At 38.7% G+C, this 22,746-nt stretch overlaps 1 pseudogene; it reads left to right on the top strand.

Annotated features, from left to right (window-relative positions):
• Positions 1-4,349: 4,349 nt before the first annotated feature.
• LOC111887548 (uncharacterized) lies at positions 4,350-9,948 on the top strand (annotated as a pseudogene).
• Positions 9,949-22,746: the final 12,798 nt, after the last annotated feature.

Genomic DNA, 22,746 nt, shown 5'->3' with positions numbered 1-22,746 from the left:
ACTTTCAGTGAAAGATGCCTCCTCGAAAGCGCCCAAACAGAGGCAGACCAGCGACTCAAACTCCACCTCCACCACCTCCTCCTCCACAGTTCGATCCAGTGTTGTTTCAAACAGCTGTGACCGCATCCATGGCCCAAATGAATTCTGGCAATGCTAGTGGATCCGTAATGGGCACCAACTCCAGACATGGTGAAATCCCCTCTCGTACACAGGGGTGTACTTCTAAGGATTTCATGAACTGTAAACCCACATTCTTTAATGGGACCGGAGGAATCCTCACTCTGTCCCAATGGATCGAAAAAGCTGAAGCTGTTTTCGAAATGTGCTCATGCCCCGAAGAAAGCAAAATCAAGTTTGATGCTGCCACCTTCACTGAAAGGGCCCTGACATGGTGGAATGGCCACGTCAGTTCACTCTCTCTAGTAACAGCCAATGCCATTGGCTGGGACACAGTAAAGGACCTGCTGAGAAAGGAGTACTGCCCTAGAGGAGAGGTATAGAAGCTTGAAGAGGAACTCTAGAACCTCAAAATGAAGGGAACAGACATAGTGGCTTATACAGCCAGGTTCTGCGACCTGGTGGCTATATGCCCTAACATGATCCCTTCTGAGAGCAAGAAAATCGAGCGATACATCTGGGGTTTAGTGCCCCCGTATCAAGGGAATGTTCTATCTTCCCATCCTGCAACCTTTGATAGCGCCAAGGAGTTCGCCCACAGGTTGATTGATCATGAAACTCCTTCCACTCCAACTACAGCAACCACAACTGCCACTACACCGCCCAAGTCAACCGACAAAAAGAGGAAGCATTGGGATCGGAAGAAAGGCAAGAAAACTCAACCCTCCTCCAAAGATCAACAAATTGTGGATGTCCATGCTGCCACCAGTCCTGCTACCCCTGCACCAGGAAAACTTATGTTGGGAACCTGCCTAAGTGTCCCGAGTTCCCCTTCCATCACAACGGTCCCTGCCGTGAATTGTAATGCACCAACTGCGGCCGGAAGGGCCATACCATCCAGTTTTGCAGATCCTAACCCAAACCTATCTCTCAAGTTCCCAGTTCGGGAGTGAGTCAGGCCTGCTATGGCTGCGGTGAAGCGGGCCATTTCAAGAAAAATTGTCCGAAGGCTGGGAATGCGGGAGGAACAGGAAGACTACTCACTATTGGCCACAACGAAGCAGTAGCGGATCCCGCAGTAGTCACAGGTACGTTCCTTCTCAACAATTCTTATGCCTGTGTTTTATTCGATAGTGGTGCATAAAGAAGCTTCATAAACTAAAACTTTAAACACTTACTTAAGCAATCCCCGCAACCACTAAAAGAAACATTCGTCATAGAAATGGCTAATGGAAAGACCGAAAGCTCTAACGAAATTTACATAGGTTGTACCCTCACGTTAGACGATCATTCATTCCCAATCGATCTCATACCAGTCTCGATCAAGAGTTTCGATGTCATTGTTGTCATGGACTGGTTGAGTCTTCATCGCGCTGATATTCTGTGCTTCGACAAATCCATTCGCCTAAATCCACCAAATCACAAAACTCTATTGATCTACGGAGACAAACCCGATACGAGCCTTCGTATCATCTCAAGTATTCAAGCCCAGAAATACTTGCGTAAGGAATATCGCGCCTTTCTTGCACACGTCGTCGACACAAGCCAGAAAGCGAGAGATCCAAAAGACATCCCTGTTGTATGCGATTTCCCTGACGTCTTTCCAGAGGACCTTCCAGGTTTACCTCCCAAACGTCAGGTTGAGTTCAGAATCGACCTAGTCCCAGGAGCTACCCCTGTAGCTAAGTCGCCCTATCGTTTAGCGCCTGCAGAGATACAAGAACTATCCGGCCAACTTAACGAGCTGCTCAGCAAGGGCTTTATAAGATCGAGCTTCTCACCCTGGGGAGCTCCGGTCTTGTTCGTAAAGAAGAAGGACAGACCAGTCCGTATATGCATCGATTATAGGGAACTCAACAAACTCACAGTCAAAAATCGCTACCCTCTTCCTCGTATAGACGACCTATTTGACCAACTACAAGGGGCGAGTTACTTCTCCAAGATTGATCTTAGGTCTGGGTATCACCAGTTACGAGTGCTTGAGGAGGATGTTCTGAAGACAGCCTTCCGAACTCGTTACGGACATTACGAGTTCGTAGTGATGCCCTTTGGACTGACTAACACACCCGCAGTGTTTATGGACTTGATAATATGGTGTGTCGTCCATACTTAGATCAGTTCGTCATCGTCTTTATTGATGATATACTCGTCTACTCCTGGAGTGAGGAAGAACACAGGAATCATCTACGACGGGTCCTAGAAACCCTGCGATCGGAGAAGTTATACGCGAAGTTCTCTAAGTGCGAATTTTGGATCCGAAGAGTTGAATTCTTAGGACACGTGGTTAGTGAGGAAGGAATCCACGTGGACCCATCCAAGATTAAAGCTATCGAGAACTGGTCAGCACCATAGACGCCCACAGAAATTCGTCAATTTCTAGGCCTCGCTGGCTACTACCACAGATTCATTCATAACTTCTCTCGGATTGCGAAACCTCTTACCACATTGACACAGAAAGGCGTAACATTTGACTGGGAAGAGAAATAGGAGAAGGCATTCCAGACCCTGAAGCGGGCTCTATGCACCGCACCGGTATTATCCCTTCCCAAAGGGACAGAAGATTTTGTGGTATATTGTGATGCGTCGAACCAAGGGCTCGGTTGTGTCTTGATGCAACGAGGTAAGGTCATCGCCTATGCCTCAAGACAACTCAAGACACATGAGGTTAACTACACCACTCATGACCTCGAGTTAGGGGCGGTCGTATTCGCTCTAAAGATCTGGAGACATTACTTGTATGGAACGAAGAGCATAATATACACTGATCATAAAAGCCTCCAACACATACTGAACCAGAAAGAGCTCAACATGAGACAACAACGATGGGTCGAACTACTCAATGATTATGACTGTGAGATTCGTTATCACCCGGGGAAAGCCAATTTGGTAGAAGACGCCCTAAGTAGAAAAGAGTATTCTGGTCAAAGAGTCAAGTCATTAACAATGACTATCCATTCGCATCTATCCGCATAGATTAAGGAGGCTCAGCTCGAAGCCTTAAAGCCTGAGAATGTGGCGGGAGAATCCCTGCGTGGAATGGATAAGAATTTGGAGGCACTACTAGAATATAGGCATTTAATGATGCGCAAACCATGACACGCAGTGATTTACGATATGCAAAAGCGTGTGCCCTAAAAATAATGTCATCTCTTCTAAAATTTGAAGGATTTAGGGCTCGCATTTTTGCGTGCCCTTAAAATTAGTGTCAGAACAAAAAAAGAAAAAACACAAAGGGCACTCAGCATAAAAGGTGTGTCGTCTAATCATGTCGCTTTATAATTTTTAAAATGAACGCGCGTTTAGACTATTTATCTTATCAAAAATTCACAGGGACCATTTTCTCAAAGGGACCATTTTCTAGGGTTTTGTCAATGAGGCTCTCTACCACGTTCTACATCAACTCTCCTCCCGAAACCTTCATTCGATCCCTCCATTCTATCTGCAAACTCTAGGCCATCACCACCACCAATGAACCCTAAAATCACACTCCTCCTTCCTCTACCTCTACACTCTCTCCACCCATCGGATCGACCTTAATTCTCTCCCTCCTATTTACAAACCCCTTCTACCCACCGATAATCACACTCACCCTGAATTACTTGCATTCCTTCTCTCTGAAAACCATAATCCAACATATCACACTCTATATTGTTCAACGACACCTTTCACAGACCATCCATCTGCTTATCTCGACCGTTGGCTCCTCAAGCGACGAGTCCTCTCTGCTCGTCATCGTTAGCCATCGCTTCCCTGTGAAACCACCAGCAGTCGGATCTTCGTCAAAACCTGACAATTCATCTCCTCTATTCAGTTTTAGTCTAAATCTTCTTCCTCGGTTCCATATCCACAATCACATACAAAACCTAACATGGCTTCTATGGAATATCCATCGAGTTTTTCCCCGCCATGAAATCCCTAATCTTCTCCTTCTTCCCACTCGTGCCGACCACAATCGCTGCTCAGCTCATCCTATCCCTCATCTCGCTTTCGTTCTCTTATATTATTTCTGGTAATCATCAAGATTAGGGAAAACCTAGGGTTTGTAATTGAATACGACTCGAATTACTTTATCACGTCATTTGTGTTGATGGGTGCAGCGCTAGCTTTTTTCCTAATCTATTTCCAAGTGAACTGGCCACTAGCTTGTGTGGTGGTTGTGGCGGAATGAAAATGGGGGTTTCAACCATACTCAAGCAAAGCATATAGACATCATTACCACTTAGCCAATTGCCATGGCCCTCCACTCGCTGGTTCTAAACCCTGAAGACAGGACCACCACCACCACCATTACTAAACCAATGGAAGAACTTTCAACAATGGTGAAACCTAATCAGGCCTTATACCCCATAACATTAAAGATCTTTTTACATCCCCACTCGTTAATTTCTTTGATTTAATTATATAAATGTTTTTCATGGTGATTTTGTCATTCTTTTTAGTTTGAAGAGGTTGTTTATAAATTCAAAATTGAAGGTTCAAGAGCCGGATCTACCACATGTTTGATAAAGTGATCTTGCTCTCTGAAGGCTCATGGATTTACTCTTGTTCTGCTTCCACAACTTTGGACTATTTTTCTTCAATTGGATTTTCCATGTCTGTTTGATAAAATAGTTTCTCTGCTTCAATAGATCTGCAATTTCAAACTTCTTACGCTTAACTTGGACATTATTTGAGGTATTATATTGGTCATTGATGTTGTTTATCATGTGCTTCTTTCAAAGAGTTTTTATCTCAACTATGGAAATACACTTGTACATTTGTAAGATTAAAAGAAAACAAGGCTACTTCCTTTTTCACAAAACGGTGTATGTGTGTGTGTGTATATATATATATATATATATATATATATATATATATATATATATTAACAATGTTTGCATTTGGATGCTCTGTTGAAGATGAAGTAACCCACCATACCACACACACGTTGGCATGAACTGTCATGAGGGTATTTTAGGAATAAATTCTTTTATGTAAATTCCTTGATTATAGGAGTAAATTAGCCTCTGTCCTTTTTTACCTTCTTATGCTCCTGTATAAAGTATTTCCTTCCTGTTATGAATTGATGTGAAATGAAATACAAAAATACACCTTTTATCATGGTATCAGAAAGGTTTTGACTTGCCCTAGAAACTTAACCAGGTACTCCATTATACAACTTCTGTTAAACCTCACCATGTACCTCCTTTTCCATAAGACATACATACTTAGTTATAACTCTAAGCTTTGGTGGTCACATGGATTTTTGGTGCATAATCGTTTTGATGTCTACAGGTCTCAGATTAAGTTATAACTCTAAGCTTTGGTGGTCACATGGATTTACAGTTAACATTCATGGGTTCAAGATTTTGATTTTTAGCTTTTACCATTTAGGTAATCCAGGGATAGCAAATTAACTAGCCTTTTTCTTGATTCATCTGGTAGAAGGACTAAAACATGCATCATTGATACATTATCTCATGTTGTTTATTCTATTGAAGACATGAATTCCCTCCTTATTCCCCTTTTAGGTTGCATGGTTGACGAGATCAGGGGATTCTAAAATGGAAGTTCCAATTGCAATTAGACCAACAAGTGAAACTGTGATGTATCAGTATTTCTCAAAATGATCAGGGGACACCATGACTTGCCCTAGAAACTTAACCAATGGTGTAATGTTGTTCGATGGGAGTTTAGTAATACTACTCCATTTATCAGGTAGCTTCTTTGCTTTCTTATTCATAATTCATCACATGACATGATTTTTTATCTTGATTTTCTATTTCTTAAAATGATAATAAACTATTGTTATTCTAGGAGCCGTGAGTTTCTTTGGCAAGAAGGACACACTGCCTTTGCATCAAAGGAGGAGGCAGACGCTGAGGTACAATTACAAATTTAAGGAATAAAAAACTATCTATATTACGCTTTATTGTATTTTTATACTGATATTGATAAAATAGTATTTCCTATTGTGATTAACCATTAATAAACTAATTTTGAAAATAATCTAGTTGTCTATATCCATAAACTGGTGAAAAAATTACGTTCTGCTTTAGTATATTATAGTATTATACTATTATTATATACTCAAATTGATAAAATAGGTTAATATATAGTCAACTATCATATCAATATTAGTATACTTGTTGTTGATTGTTAAAATGGGTTAGTTTAATGGATAAATCGATAAAATATTTTAATGATGTATTTATTTTTAGGCTGTTGAAACTCTTGAATTGTATAGGCGGCTATATGAAGAATACTTGTCTGTCCTTGTGGTGAAATTGAAAAAAAAATGCAAGATAGAGATGTTTGATGGTGGACTTTATACCACCAGTGTTGAGGTACTTACTAATAATAGTTTTGAAAATATTAAATGACTTTTTTGCCCCCGTCCAGTATTATAACTTATTGCATTATTTGCATGTTAAACTCCATTGTATGTGTTAATATTGAACTCTCCTTTTCATATTGAACATATAAAGTAAACTTTTGTTATATACTGCAGTTCTGTTTTGAAAGTGAAGAGAAAGTAAGAGGACTTCTACATAATGTGTCATTTTTATTGAAACTAGGGGGGTACTTAATCGGTATTATTCTGGACTCTTCTACTATATGGCAGGCTATCATGTTTTTGGGAGTCATTTTCTCAGAATTTATTTATAGCATCATTTTCTTGCTTTCATTTTGAATAATTGGATTGCATTGCAGGGCAAAGTATCAGAAAAATGTTGAAGCATACCACAACCGAAGTGGCGCCATGAAACCCAACCTTATCCCCAATTCCATGCGATCAGAAAACCATATGATCACTTTTGAAGTTAAAGAAGAAAAGTATAATAGAAACACCCAACATGTTGTATTTTCCTATAAAATGTAATCAAACGTCTGAACTTTTCTTTATTGTATGGTTTAAATTTTCAGGTTTCCTTTTTTTGGGAAAAAGTACCAGATGAAAACTGCAAATGACACGTCTGCTGAAACATATTGTCTGCTACATTTCCCAAGCTTGATCAGGTTAAGATTTTGGCATTTCATTTCATCTTTTATGTGGTTATAACTCTTGTTTTTATTAAAACTTTTCCTAATTATTGTTTATGACATTTTTTCAGACTGGAAAGAGAAGCTGGTCTCGAATATGTGGAGATACAAAATTTGTTGGAATTTTATGATGATAATAGGTGGGATTTGGGAGTGTCATATATTTTTTTCTTTCAAATTTTTTTCTGTTGTGATTTTTACATTATACTTTGTTATATCAGAGCACAGTTTTCTAGGATGCTTCTAGAAGCCGGTCATGGTCTTGTGGACCCCAGAGGGAGGCTCTTACCAAAATTCTATGATGTACAAGGTTTTGTGTCGGTTTCATTGTCCTTTCATATTATAAATTGTACAAGGTGCAACTTCCCATTGCTTGGGACAAAATTTTGCAAAAATGTTTGAGATAAATTTTGAAGACGAAATGGGGGAAAAGGTTATGGTTTGAAGATGTGTTGGGCATACAGTACTCGAACAATAATTTTCTTACTTTCAATCTCTTTTCTTGTTACACCAACAAAAATTGCTCTGTATTTAGATGAAATTCCTAAAGATTTAAAAGAAAGTAGATTGATATTTCTTTGAGTTTTATTATCTAAGTGCATTTTTTGTTTTGTACTGATAGGGGTGATGGTGATGGTTCATGGTGATGATAGGAGAGTTTCCACGCAAGGTAAGCTTATAGTAAATGAATCCATTAATGGTTAGAGTTTTCAGTCTATTTCTTTAGTCAATTGGAGACAAAAAAATTGGTGTTTTTGGTTTTAAATCTTATTCATCTATGTATATAATTGTAGTATGGTGGCAGGTTTTGGTTCTAGTAGCATGTACTCACTGGTTAGTTGTTTTAAGGGTTCTTATCATGTTGCATTTGCAATATATTATGGTGAGCCATGACCCTTGTTCATGAATCAAAGAACCTGTAAACATTGTTATGTCTTTTTATATTTTCTATTAAAAAAATACTGTTTACTAGGTAAACTGAATTGATCATGTAAAATTTGTTTTGACAGAGGTGATGACAATTTGAGTAGAATAAGTACTTCCATAATTCCAGCTAATGTGTTTAAGTTGGCTAATGAAATGTCCAGAGGCTTCAAATTGCTATATGAAAATGAGGTTCGTGTTAATTTCATACTTTCTTATTTTATTTTACTTTCATTGTGTTAAAAGATTTAGATTGGAAGGTTTTGTATTCTATATGAACAACGGTTATTTTGATGTTGTAGCTGAGAGAGGAAGGAATCCAGAATTCGGAAGATTGTTTTCTTGTTGTAGCTGAGAGAGGAAGGATCTCAATTTGAAGCACGTGTCGTTGCTCTCAAAATTACATGCCCTATGTGCCAATTTGTACAGAGAAGGTGGACTATTGCCTTGTGCATTGTATTTGTTGACAACTGTATGTGAATATGTAATATGTATGTCCTTAAACTTGATTATTAGTCTTTAAGTGACGCAGACATCACATCTTGAAGCCTTACTTGAACCAATTGGCGATCAGCACAAGGGCTATCTCTTGGAACTTATGCTGACAAAACTTCGGTATGGAGCTGGTGACCCCACTCATGATCTTCAAATTGTTGGGATGAGTGCCACCTTGCCCAATGTCAATGTTGTTGCTAATTGGCTTCAAGTAAGTTGTAGAAAACATTGGTCATTCTCATGCATATCAAGAATCTGAAAACACTACCATATTAAGTGGTTGAATGCTTTATATCTAATTAGTTTACAGGCAGCTTTATACTAGACAAATTTTGTCACTGTGATATCTATCAATGAGCAATAAGTGAAAAACAAAAAGGAAAACTTATTCTCATCTTCCATGTTACCAGCAAGAAAACAATTTTCTTAATTTTTGGTGTTGAGATCATAGCAAAGAAATATTTGTATGGTGGACACTTGGCGGCATTGAAATTTGTGGAGTCTATGCTAACTTTGTTAATCTGTAGATGATAAAACAATCTCATTATAATTTCAGCTTTATGTTAAAATATTGTTGGATTTCCTCTTTCTCTTGTGAACATGTTGCTGACGCAGGTGTGCGTCTTCTATCTGCTTCTTCGAGCCCTTGACACTGTTGGTATGCTATGTTACCTTTATGTGTAGGTTCTATTATTTTACATCACTTGTAGCTTCTTTACTTTTTGTACCAATTAGGTAGCCTACTAACACCTTTGGGCCCCATTTATTATTAGGATATGACATAACATATGGTATTTTATGCATTTGACTTAACTAAGACTGGGACTGAGTCAATGAGACAAAAATTGCAATTTTTTGTCCTACTTCGAAAGTTGGGACATGGACTTCTATCAATCGTGTCCTGTGTAACAAACACAACCTTAATGTACAAGGTCTTTGTGATCCACCTATTTAATAAAAATGACAGATATCCTTACTTACATGTTTTTTCTTTTTAACTTAATGGACATAAAGGGGACACAACTTAATCTTCTATGCTATATATACTTGAAGTAGCCTTCTGAAGATTTGAGCAAAATAGATACTTGAAGTAGCCTTCTAAATATTTATGAGACTAACTAATCTAATTTGTTACTCAAGATATGTACTTATATGTTGAGTATGTGTTGACTCTTTGTTTCATATAGTATTTTAAAGAATGTTGAGTCTTTGTTGACTGATTGCTGTTTTTTGTGTAGAAAGGTGCTTTATGTTCTGATACTAGTATTGGTCAAGGGGGTACTACTGCATGGAAGGTGCTTCAATACACACTTGCTTACAACAATGGATTGTATTTTTGTGCAGAAAAGTGTTTTATGTTGAGTCTTTATGTTCTGATACTAGTATTGACTGATTGTTGTTTTTTGTCCATGGAACGATTATTTGTATGACATTAAATATTATGCAATGGATTGTATTTTTTTATATGATATTTTATTTTCTATTATGAGACATTAAATACAAATTTAATTTCAAAATTAGTAAATCTGTAAATAATTTTTTTTTAAACATTTAAAATTATGATATGCAAAAATGTGTGTCATCTTCATTTATGACATAGCCTTTCTTGACAGGGGCTTTCTTGATGCGCATTGCGTGTCATTAACACGCGTGTCGTAAGCTTATGACACGCGTATGTTTGTCGTCTTCTTATATGACATGGCCTTCCTTGATACGCATTGCGTCTCGTAAACGCGCGTCGTAATTGCGCGTCGTAAATGAGCGTCGTAAATGCGCGTCATCTCTCTTTATGATAGGGCCTTCCTTGACGCGCATTTGCGTGTTGTCTGAGCCTTTTACGACGCGGAATGAGCATCGTAAAAGGCTGTTTTTCTAGTAGTGAGGTCAAGGGTGACGGAGCCTATTATCTCATGAACCGAATCTGGAACCCGCACCATAGTGGTTTCAGTGACTTGGTCATGAAGGAAGTACACAGCACTCGATACTCCGTTCACCCAGGTTCAGATAAGATGTATCTGGATCTCAAAAAGCTATCCAGGTCGCCTAACATGAAAGCAGAGATTGCTACCTTCGTGAGTAAGTGCCTTACTTGCGCAAAGGTCAAGGTCGAATACCAGAAGCCATCAGATCTTCTCCAACAACCGGAGATACCGGAGTGGAAGTGGGAGCGGATCACCATGGATTTCATAACCAAGCTACCCAAGACAACGGGTGGGTTGGATACCATTTGGGTCATCGTCGACAGATTGACCAAGTCCGCGCACACCCTACCCATCAAAGAAATAGACAAGATGGAGAAACTCACAAGAACATACCTTAAGGAGATAGTACGACTGCATGGTGTCCCTGTGTCTATTATCTCTGATAGAGATAATAGGTTTACTTCGAGATTTTGGCAATCACTGCAAAAAGAATTAGGGACGAGGCTGGACATGAGTACAGCCTACCATCCGCAGACTGACGGACAAAGTGAGAGGACGATCCAAACCTTAGAGGATATTGTGCGAGCCTGTGTGATTGACTTTAGTAAGGTGTGGGATACACACTTACCCCTTGTGGAGTTTTCCTAAAACAATAGTTATCATACGAGCATCAAGGCAGCTCCATTTGAAGCCCTCTACAGCCGGAAGTGCAGATCCCCTTTGTGCTGGGCTGAGGTGGGTGACACTCAGTTAGCTAAAGGACGAGTTCCTGACAGCGCTCTCACAAGTACGGAGATCATTCGAGAAACGGCCGAGAAGATTGTGCAGATTCGTGAACGATTACAAGCCGCTAGGGATCGAAAAAAAAGCTACGCAGACAAACAAAGAAAACTTTTGGAATTCCAGGTGGGAGACCGTGTCCTTTTGAAAGTCTTACCCTGGAAGGGCACGATACGCTTTGGAAAGCGTGGAAAGTTGAACCCAAGGTACATAGGACCTTTCGAGATTCTTGCTAGAATAGGCTCCGTAGCTTACAAACTCAACCTACCCCACGAGCTAAGTAACATACATCCTACCTTCCATGTCTCAAACTTGAAGAAATGCCTGTCCGATGAGACTCTCGTCATCCCACTCAGCGAGATCAAGTCAACGAGAACCTCAAATTCGTGGAAGAGCCTGCGGAGATTATGGACTGGGAGATCAAACGAACGAAACAAAGCCGCATCCCAATTGTGAAGGTTCGATGGAACGCTAAACGAGGACCGGAGTTCGCCTAGGAGCGCGAGGATCAACGGAAACTCAAATATCCCCATATCTTTGCTTAGTAGTACTGTAATAACTTAACTGCTTGAATTCTAAATTTCGAGAAGAAATTCCCTTAACGGGGGGATGATGTGACAACCCAAAATTTATTCCGTCATTATAACCCGTTTCCGTTAATAGAATATTCTATTTTATAAAAGTTCCGTTAAATTGGGATCGACAAATAAATAAATGTTTTATTTATTTGTTTTTTATGTTAATATCATCGTAATAAAATAAATAAAAGCACGTAAATTATCTTTCCATTTTATTGGAAAAAGTTTATTTATACTTACGACCATTTAACCGGGTAAAAAGTTTAAACCTCGTTAAACATAAGTATCGGGTAGCCGTATACCGGGTACAACACCCAAGCCTTATATAAAGGAGGGTGGACACTCCTTAGAAACCTTTTACCACACTAGACCCACTTTCTCTCTCTACTCTCTCTCCTCAAGTCTGATTTCACCTCAAAACCGCAAGTTTCCGCCTCCAAAACGTAAGTACCCTTACCCTAACTTGTTCTAGACATCTTTGATTTGTGTTTAACTCAAAAATCATGCAAGAAGGCTGAAAAAGAGGAGTTTACGGCCTAAGAACCTCCTTAGGCCGTAAACCCCTAAAAAGATGTCAAAAGTGCCAAATTTCTTCCCTTTAAGCTTAGCAACTAGTTTTGGACTTAACCTAGAAGTGTTTGAACCTTGAATCAACAATTTTTAGGGCTTGAAAGAGGGTTTACGGTCCAAGCACATGCTTAGACCGTAAACATCCTCTAAGCTTGCAAACCAAGCCCAAAACACTTCCAAACCACATTTAGGCTTAAGCTATGGCTTAGGGACTTGTTATTTCGGACTTGGAACACCTAAACATCAACATTTGAAGGGTAAACTAGAGTTTACGGCCCAAGCATATGCTTAGACCGTAAACTCCCCTAAACCATGCCAAAGGACCCTTTAAACCCCTAAAAAGCCTTACACCCTCACTACAACTTGTTAGGAATGAGTCAAGGACCTTGAAATCAAAGAATTGAAGGTGTCCAAGAGTTTACTACCGTAAACCATGGGGTTTACGCCCAAGGAGTGGTCCTTGGACCGTAAACTCCAAGGGAGTACTCTTTTGGAACCTTGAACACCCCTATAACCTTGTGTATTGCCTTAGAAACACTTCTAGAACCACATGAGGCTTGAAAACACTCAAATACACTCCTCCCATGAGTTTACGGCTGTAAACTCATGGGGGATGTGGTCTACTAACCGTAAACTCACTTGAAGTGAGTTTTAGGAGAGTAAACTCCATGGTGAGGTCTTATACTCTTTCCTTGCAACCCATTAGCCTTCTAGCACTCAACCATAAGACCTTCAATCACATTAGGATGTCTATATGTGTATAATTAGAGTCTAAATCACTAATTACTTGTAAACATATGTCTTCGTATGTTACTAGGGTCATAAAGGGTGTACAAGTCTTTACTTGACACCAAACGCTCATCCGACACTTCTACCCGATCTACTCATTGCAGGTGAGTTCATACCCCTTAATGAACCTTTTTAAATGATTTTACATGTTTTAGGGGGGATACAAGTATAACTCTACAAGTTTTATTATCAAATTTTATATGATTCACAAATTATCATCAAAAAGGGATTTTTCTACACTTTGAGTTGTTTACCAATAAAACTGTTTTAGTTGTTTATCAAATGCATTTTTATGATTATATTGTTGTTAAACTATTTTCAAAGCTGTGTTTAAATCATTTTTCTTTTTAAAAATATATCTACACTAATATATTTATATAAGTAAGACTTGAAGGACTTAGGACCGATAGCTCGCCTTATTTCCTGTTCTTGTTTGATGTGGTCTTAGGGTATATGTTATCCGTCTGACTGTCGTTGATTTCTTAGTTATATATCATATATATTTGTGTTAGATATGAAAGTCTTCATCTCATACGATACCTTTGTTATTCAAAGGCAGGAAATCATACACTCTAGTTAACTATAATAGGTATAGTTAAGACTACTGCTCGTTACCTCTACTACTACTATACTCACTATAACTGTTATTACTACAAGTTAATACAGGTATAAGAGAACACTCTATGAACTATACAAAAGACTACTATACTATAATACAAGAGAATACAGTAATCCAGAGTATAACACACTATCCCTCTATAAGACACTCTACCGCGCTTACACCATGTGACCAGGGCTTTCCGGAAGGAAGGCAACAATACATGTATAGATCTATACGAGGCAGACACTATTACATCCCGACTGTTAACTACAATCCAAGCCGACTAGGCCCAGGGGTGGCACTACATCACTACACTACGCATGACCAGGAAGGTCATCAGGTTCTCTATTATCATTCCGTCTGGTTACATGAGGGGTTACACCTTTATCCAAATTAATACACTAAAACTTAAGTCTAAGCTAACATCCCGAAGTAAGTAAGTATATATTACTAATGGAAGTTGCACCACTACTACTGTCAACAGGCATAACTTTTCTTCATCTATGTTACTCACATGAGATTTATTATCGTACTTTTACAACTGAAGGTTTTCAATGATAATACTTACACACAACTCAAAGGATTTAACTTACAATGTACTTTTCTGGAAAATATAGGATTTTCTAGGGATTTCTACTACTCATAAACATAAATTTCAGTTTTTATACTATAAGTTCGTGAACACTTTTATACAACAACGACACTAAATTCTTATGAACTCACCAACTTTATGCTGATACTCGTTTTCAAAATAACTTGTATATTCAGGTCAAAGATAGACAGGTACAGGTGCAGCTTTTGGAGAAGATGGAGCGCATACAAGACCCATCTTTTACTTTTGTTATACTTTTGGTGTCTATTAAACGTTACAGAACACGTTGGTAATTAAAATTACTATATAAATGCAATGGTTGTTGTCACTTGTTTTTACTATTATGCAATTGTTATGATACTGTACATGACGTCCTCCACGCCAGAACGTATTCCGCCGTTATCGGTTTTTGGTTGTGACAATATATATATATATATATATATATATATATATATATATATATATATATATATATATATATATATATATATATATATATATATATATATATATATATATATATATATATATATAAACAGAAAACAATCCAACAACACATGCAACTGTCTAAATTGATCTACCTGTCTAACAACTCACTATAGCACATTCACATCATACATAGGACTCATATTGCACTTTACGGTACTACTGGAAAATCACCAAATTAATGGATAGTTGTATGTAATCAGTGATACAATAGAGAGTCAAACATATGATTATACCCTAAAGCAACAACCAAACAAGGAATAGGCAAGAAAGCCTAGACCAAAAGTTCTCATGTAATCGCACATGAATACATACAACCCTATGATATTCACTTCGATAATCACTAATCTTATTGATATTCTAACCATCATACCATTACTCCTTTATATCTTATCATTCAAGGATATACATCACCTTACATAGTATAATGAATATACTCACTTGGGCTAAATAATAGAAGCTCAAAGACAACCTCAAGAAGAGTGCAACTAATCAAAAAGTCAACGATCAAATTCAACAATCATCATCACATGTCACCACGCTGCAAATAAGCCTCTAGATTGCGTCGTGGTCATAAAAGGACAACATAGTCGACATGCTTGGCAGAAAACACACACATCAGAAATCAAAACAACCATGTCACAACCATAAGGTGCATCATGTCATGGCCAAACTCATATCCTTAAAAATGAGTTAATCCATTAAGTCCAAGCTTCTAACTCTCACATATGGATCCCACAAGTGTCTACAGGATAAACTTGCCAACTTTATCCATTCCAAGGCTCCAAACAAATAAGAGTTAAAACCCTAGATCCAAGAATGCACCTTACTTCAAATTTGGAGTAGAGAGAGCTCATGCATGCAATCAAAAATCCACCATAAAGCCAGATCTGAAGTTAAATATGATTTTAAGCTCTTGGAGTTGTTTAAAATCCGAAGATCAAACCATGCATGGGGTCAAAGCATCACATAAAGTCCCAAAACACTAAATACGCATAGATCTTAAGATAAAAATCAATAAAATGATGAACTTTAGGACTTATAAAGGTCCAGAAGTGTAAGGATGGTTAAATCATCACTTATAACAATACCACCGACCAATATTTCTTATCTTCTTGACTCTAGAGTATATGAACCACCAAAAGAGCACCAAAATTTGGGTTTCGGATAGAGTTTGAGCTTACAACATTCAAATCGGCTTGCGTTTCTCTCAAGGGAGGTTCTGGAGGCTACAAATGATGAACCCTAGGGTTTAGAGCTCCTTAAACAGGTACAATTACCGAGAAAAGGCCATCATCCCAAGGGTTGACACTACGCTACGATATCCTCTCCACCATGTTGTGCCGTTTTGTGAAGCATTCTAATCTCAGATTTCAAGAAATGTGATAAATAATCCCATATCGCCTCATCCTTCTACTTTCCTTTGAACTAAAATATCAGCTAAACAAATGAAAAACATCATCAGAAATGGGATTTTACAATAAATTAATTTATTTGACTTAAGAAAAAAACATAATTTACTCTTTTTAGGACATATGCCCTTTTATGTCTCCAAGCGTAGGAAATAGCAATGTACATTTCTATTTCTTGCATTAACCTTCCTTTGCTGTAAATAAGTTGAAGTATATTTCTGTTTCATTTATTTAGGCCTTTTTGGATTAAAATGCAAGAAATAGCAGCATACTTTAAAAAACATAAAATGCAAGAAATAGCAACATACTCTTCTTTTTGTTAAAATGAAAAAAATAACAACATAATTTAATTGATTTGACTTGAAAAATAACATAATTTACACTTTTTACTACATAAGTCTTTTATGTCCCTAAGTTTTGGAAATAGTAACAAACTTTCTATTTCTTGCATTTAAGCTTCCTTTACCACAAATAAGTAGAAGTCAGTTGCTATTGTGTGATTAATAAAAGTTTTTTTTTTTGTTTCAGCTAATGCTCCAAACCCTTACTTGCCATCCACACCTAATGGATAGTCGCCCGTGACACCAAGTTCAACATTTTTATATGGTACACCCGATGAAAAGCAATGACAATAAGGATTTTTTTGGACATGATATGTAAAACATGAAGGTGTCCTTTAATAGTAATGTACTATCAGATTATATACTTATATAAAGCCCTTTAATAGAATGTACTATCAGAGCTCCTTAATAGCAATGTATTGCATTTATTAAGTAATGGAATGATATATATATATATATATATATATATATATATATATATATATATATATATATATATATATTTTAAGAAATGGATTGTCGCTTTTATATGATATGTTATTTAGTATTATGAGAAATTATATGTCATTTAATTTGAAAATTAGTAAAAATATATTTTTTAAAAACATTTAAAATTACCTAATAAAACGATCTTGTCAGTATCGGTATAAATAACCGCGCCTTCATGTTCGACTATAGCTAGAGCCCTTAGATCTGGAGCCAATTGTGTAACGACCCAAAAACACGACACAATTTTTTTTAATAAATAAATTATTAATACAGATTGTATTCATAAAACCAAAGTAATCAATATTTAGTAAACATCAATTAACCAGAGTAATTCTCAATACGAAGAAACATGTGGTGTGTGCTCTAAAATCATCTCGAGCTCTTCCATTTGAAAACCGGAGTACCTGAAACATAAACTGAAAATCGTAACCACAAAGCTTAGTGAGTTCCCAATAATACCATACCACATACAATAACAAATTATCACACACATACATATAGGTGTCATGGGCTCCCCCCATGGTATTTACCTAGAATGCCATGGGCTTTCTCCTCTTGTTCTTACATCCAATTGCCATGGGATCCCCCCGAGGCCTTCCATGAAAGTATCATAGAGACAACCAGCATACCACATAACACATAATGGGTCGGTATTGGTGCCTTCAACCAATGGATATAGTGAGAAGACTTACCTTGCACTTTTGAATCTTACAGAAAACTCCTGGCTGCATGCTGACTAATCCCCGAACTATTAGTAACAAAATAACACCCAATTAACAATTGAGTTCCAATCCAAACCACAACTCCATGACTGGGGTAAAAGGAACATTTTATCCCTACCTAACCTTGACCAAATTTATGACCCAACTATACTCTGAAAGGCCCAAAGGCCCACAAATCAACCATTTGCCTAGTTTTCCAATTTGGGTCCAAACCCCTTACATGGCTTTGCCTTAAGGCCCAACCATTCTCTCTAGTCCAACACTTTGTGTTATGATAGCCTATTAATAACTCAAACTATCAAGCCCAAAACCAAAGGATACACAAAGGCCTACTAATGGAAAATTGGGCCCAATCCCTTATGGGCCTTATCTTAAGCCCATATTTTCCTTAGATACAATTCAGATTACCTCAAACACCCCTTAGGAAAAACTTGATCAAAGACATAATCCAAAAGGACAAGATCCATAATCCATATTGACCCAACTCACCGATTTGTCTAGTCAACTCGCCGATTCTACATCAACTCAGAAACGGGGAAAACCAAAACAAATCGCCAAGTCGACCAACAAACTTACTAAGTTTGCCCGAGACCCAACAACTTAATACATTAAGCTTCCTTCATCGAATCCAAGAGCTCCAAAGCTTAGATCTCAACCAAATTGAGATCTAGAAGGGTAAAGTTTCCAACTTTACCCCTAGGAACCACCGAAATGGGTTCAAACCCAAACCCTAGACTTAAAAGAGTGAGGGCTTAACCATTAAGCACTTAATCTCTAAAGACAAAGCCCCAAATTGCAGATATGACACCCTATTGCTGGAAAACCAGGTAAAGTTGCCAACATTACATTCATGCATGCCTAGGTGAAGCTCAAAAGCTCAAGAAGGGCTTAATAAGGGACTTATGCACACAAGAAGTCCTTAAATCCATAAAGTTGGCACCTTTATGCCAAAAGAGTCCATAACAACCCCAAATCTTAAAGAATAATGCTTTAGGATGTCCTAATCTAAACATTAATCCAACCCATGGCTAAAGCATAACAAATTAACCCAAAAGAGAGATAGATCTAAGAACCTAGCCATCAAGATAAGAACTTCATACCTCAAACTCCTTGCAAAATGGGTAAATATTCTGGATCCAAGACTTCCTTCTCCAAGATTAGAGCTTCAAGATCTTCTAACTCCTTCATAATGCACAAAATGACCACCAAACATCATCCAAGGCTCAAATGTTTGACAATGGAGGCTACAACTCAATTTAGGGTTTTGACAACAATGGAGGCTGCTAAGGAGACCAGCCAAAGGAGCTTAAGGCCTTAAATATGGTGCAACACCATAAAAATTAGGGTTTCCTTCCCGGCCACCAACTCGCCGAGTTGAGGCACCTCAACTCGTCGAGTTGGGTCATTTAATCCCGCAAATCTTCCATCATAAACTCGTCGAGTTGGCCCCTCCAACTCGTTGATTTAAACTCAAATAAAGTTTATTCTCAACAATTTCTCTTAAACATTTCGGGTGTTTCAACTCTTCCCTACTTAAATAGATTTTGTCATCGAAATCCGTTCATACCTTTCTCAACACACCAAACAATCTGAGCAACATTACCACAACCTGAGAATACTAAAGCTTTATCAAGGCAACTGAAATCAACCCTAGCAAAACTCACAAAACCCGAAGAAGAAAGAACCTTAAACCCTTGCAGAAAACCACTTCTACCTTTACTGAAACCTAGAACCTCAAATTAATATGACTTACTGACAGACCACTCACTCTGAACCACTATCAAACCAATTCGTAAAAAGCCCGTACTAAAAAAAAGTACCTCCAATCCAGATTATCTTGATGCTTTGAAGGAACAAAATAACTGATTATATATAGATGCAGAACACTTATACTTGACAGGAGGCTCCGATAATCCTTCGAGTATAAGATTCATCCCTACAACGGTTAGACTTATACGAGATATGTGTAATAGAGTCAAATCAATCACTCTGAGATTATTTAATCTATTGCAAGCGACTTAGCACTTCCTGAACAACAAGCTACACTACATACATGAAATACGAATCACTAATGCTGCCTGAAACACCACGATGCCCCCAAGATGAATTTTAAAAGCGACAAAGACCTCCCTGGTCCCAACTTGTCTGTTAGTTATCTAAAAAACTGGATTCCTACCCGATTGTTGAGTCAAAAGGTACCAGCATAGTCGCCCCACACGACTTCAGAACGAAAGCCTCAACTAATCAAAATTATCCGATCCATAATGATACCGAATCCATTGCTAAAAGAATGCCACGAGACCAAATTTAGTCACATAATATACCCAGTCTGCAACGTCCTAGCTTCTCCTGATTCTAAACACGTTGTGGAGACAGAACCCACCTAAGACACAACACAACAGCTCGATTGCTATCTAAACCAAACCCATTCTTTACCCTTGAACCATGAAATTGATGCCCTTGGCATTTAGAGACCCCAATTATTATTCCATAAAACATGTGCGATATACGACTCGAAATCATACCTTAAATCCATTCAATGCTCCACTCACAACCCGAGATTCACGAATCTGCACTTGCAATTCACACTACAACCTTCCGATTCCCGATGAACCCTCACCTGATAGAAAATTAATTTCCTCCAAACCATTTCTAAAACTACCAGTCTCGCACCTGGTCAAACCACCAGGTTCCAAAGAGTCCAAACAGCAAGGCTACCCTGCCTATAAAACCCTCTGCGCCACACACTGATCCCCCACGAGATCCTACAACTCAAAATCTAATACTTTGACCGAACGGTCTATACCAGGACCCTCCTGATCTATCACCATCACATGGCCCTCGCCCATCGAACCGAACCTTAATAGTCGTCAACCCAAAGCAGAGAATACACTTCAATAATCTTGACCGATATGCCTAAGGCACGAACAGATTCCCCATCACACTCGACCATTTCTAAAAATAGTCTAACTCGAACTGATGATTGCTGATATCTTATCGCAGTCTTACAACACCTCTAACCCACCATGGTTGCCTAACATGGATAACAATGATGATGCCGACTTGTGCTCGGGAGTTTCCTGACCCCTACCCCCTATCAACACAACCTCAATCTGACCCGCCACTTAACTCTCCCCCACTTGGAATCGATCACGGTTTCCCACCTTCTAATCCATATGGATTTCCGATCCATCTTTCTCAACTGGCGTGAACCGTCCATACCCTACGCTGAACAATACTAGTGCTCCCTTGCTAACCAAATTCGTTGATCACCTGATTCCTGAAACCTAACGGATACCCTTGAAATCTCAACGTACCTGATAATCCAGATCACCTCCCACGATACTATATCGACTCCTTCATCTCTTATGCTGGCAACTAAAACTATAACTCTTTCCTTGAACCGACGGATCTTATCCCCCTTCTAATACCAAAGATTTGTTGGATTCTAACTGACTCCAACCTAGGCGAACATAAAGCTCCTCTAACACTTCCGAAGACCAAAAAACCCTTGAAGACCAGCTAAACACTTCCCGAATCCCAACATTACCGATAACCCCAGATGCTCAAAAATATATCACTCAAATCTTGGAGTTTCAAGGACGAGTGCTCCAATCTAAAACGCAGTAACAGGCCACTTCCCTCGGCACCCTAAAAAGGCAATCCGTGCACCATTTCAAAACCATCGGATCTTGGTGATATTGGATAACTAACCCGTTGAATTCTTACCTTAAAACTTCCACATAATTCCCCCGAACCGATCTTGACTACCAACCAAGATAATACTTAACACTCCAAACCCGTTGTAAAGGAAACAACCCTTCACTAAACCACTTATGATTCATGTCATGTAGGTGTCATATAACAATTCTTGAAATCCCAAGAAACATGAAAACTGATAATAACTAAAAAGAACGCAAAAGATAATATGCCCGCAAAATCACCTGATGGAGCATGGACCTCCCCTGTCTGACACTACAATGATCGGCTCTTCTCTATTGGGGCTCTTATCCTATCCTCACAACTATCATGGATCTGCAAAATAGCTGAAGCAGACGTACTCACTACTCCTCCCCTTCTTCTCACACAGGCGACCCTCTTTTGGCTCACTTGATCACAGAGAGAACATAACAGGCTTGCCTCCTGAGGATAATCCCTGCTAACATGACCAACCCTGCCATACTGGTAGAAGACCAAACCCTTCGAACGACAAACTCCATCGTGCAGTTTCCCACACGTGCTTTATAGACCCTGGCCTTGTTGGCCTCACAAATGTTGATCCGAAGTCTTGGGTCTTTTCCCGGGACCCTCCACTACATGCACCTGATTTGATCCCCCTCTTCCCAAGGTGCTCTAAATCGATCTCCTACCCTCAGCATCTATAAATCATATCATTCAGGGTCTCAGACCCTGAAATACTCACAAACTCCCTGATGTCATCCTGCAACATAGTATAATACCTCACCTTCTTTATTTCCTAATCTGGTGCATAAGGTGGTACCAATAAAGCCCTCTCCCGGAACTTGATAGTGATTTCTTCCACAATCTCGTAGTCTAGCGGAGATACATAAACTCTCACTCCAATTGATGTGCCTCAATCATTGGAGAAAACTCAACTCGGAACCTGGTCAAGATGTCATCCCATGACATAGCATCAACAACATCATCACCCAAATCACTACTGACCTCTTCCCACCAATCGCGTGCCTTGTCCTTCAACAGGCAGGAAGCATATCTGACCTTTGCCTCCTTGGGGCAGAAACTCGTCCTGAACGCATTAGCCATATCCGCTAACCATCTCCTACTAAAAATGGGGTCCCTCTCCCCATGGAATGCAGGAGCTCCACAAGCATGGAATTCACGGAAAGGAAGAGTGTGAGCTCCAACGATAGCCATAACCTTAGC

This window comes from Lactuca sativa, chromosome 4 (assembly GCF_002870075.4).
Source record: "Lactuca sativa cultivar Salinas chromosome 4, Lsat_Salinas_v11, whole genome shotgun sequence".
NCBI classification, from domain to species: Eukaryota; Viridiplantae; Streptophyta; class Magnoliopsida; order Asterales; family Asteraceae; genus Lactuca; species Lactuca sativa.
This window is presented reverse-complemented; position numbering and strand designations above follow the sequence as displayed.